Consider the following 572-nt stretch of genomic DNA (forward strand, 5'->3'; position numbering starts at 1 on the left):
ACTGCCGGGGTCCCGGGATCCAGGGACAGCTTCCCCGGGAGAACGCGCGGCGCGCCTCGGGCCAGTGCAGCGTCACGCCGGCCTCTGCCGCTGCAGGCTTGCCCCGCATCCGTGCCCCTCCCTCCCCCCGGCCTGTGCCAGAGCCCCTGAATCAGCTGCTCCTGTAACCCCGTCCTGTCTGAGCGAAGGACAGACTCCCTCAGGCGACCTACACGCAGAGGCGGGTCCAGATCCAAAGCTGAACCCCGGGAGCTGTGCGAACAAAGAATAGAAAGGGAAATTTCTCCCAGCAGCCTCAGAGGCAGCGGATTACATCTCCACAATAAACTTGATGTACCCTGCATCTGTGGAAAACCTGAATAGACAACGAATCATCCCAAATTGAGGAGGTAGACTTTGGGAGCAACTGTAGACTTGGGGTTTGCTTTCTGCATCTAATTTGTTTCTGGTTTTATGTTTATCTTAGTATTTAGAGCTTATTAGCATTGGTAGATTTGTTTATTGATTCGGTTGCTCTCTTCTTTTAATTTTATATATATATATTTTTTCTTTCTTTTTCTCTCTTCGTGAGT

The sequence above is a fragment of the Physeter macrocephalus genome, chromosome 18 (assembly GCF_002837175.3).
Source record: "Physeter macrocephalus isolate SW-GA chromosome 18, ASM283717v5, whole genome shotgun sequence".
Taxonomy (NCBI): domain Eukaryota; kingdom Metazoa; phylum Chordata; class Mammalia; order Artiodactyla; family Physeteridae; genus Physeter; species Physeter macrocephalus.